Below are 670 nucleotides of genomic sequence, written 5' to 3'. Positions count from 1 at the left end.
TATATAGATTGATTTTGATAATTGATTTTAATGAATAAATAATATTTTTATAATGTAATTGCTATATCTTTTCCATGACATTTGAACTTTGACCCTTCTATAAAGTCTAAAAAATGTAATAAAGAAATTATTGTTGGATCAATAACTCAATAACTTGTTTGGAATTAACAACTTTTTATTCTAGGTAAGACTTGCTAAATGATCCAATAATACTTAACACCTTAAATACTTTGAATGCTATTTTTTCTTATTTGGGTATATAATTAATAAGGTATTGAATATTCAAAATCGTTCTGTTTTGCAATTGATTTGCTATTTTGTAATAAAGAGTTTAAAATATCAGTTTCTTCTTTCTTTCTTTTTTTTTTTTAAATCAATACAAGTCTTATTAATTATATACGTGTCAAGTGTCAACTACTCTTCTGCATGTGTAAGAATTTTATATCGGATTTGTTTTAATAAATAAAATAAATATAATATTTAGAGTTAAGTACGATTTTGGTTTTTAAGATATAAGTCGAAAATTTTTTTTATCCCTAACCTTTTTTTCATACAAAATCATCCATAAAATTTAACTTAGTTTTAAAATCGTCTTTTATACCTAAATTTTAAATTTTATTACCAAATTATCCATAGCTAAATAAATTATAAAATAAAAAAATAAAAAGAG

Source organism: Arachis ipaensis, chromosome B10 (assembly GCF_000816755.2).
Source record: "Arachis ipaensis cultivar K30076 chromosome B10, Araip1.1, whole genome shotgun sequence".
Taxonomy (NCBI): Eukaryota; Viridiplantae; Streptophyta; class Magnoliopsida; order Fabales; family Fabaceae; genus Arachis; species Arachis ipaensis.
The sequence above is the reverse complement of the archived record's forward strand: the minus strand, read 5'-3'. Positions refer to the sequence as shown.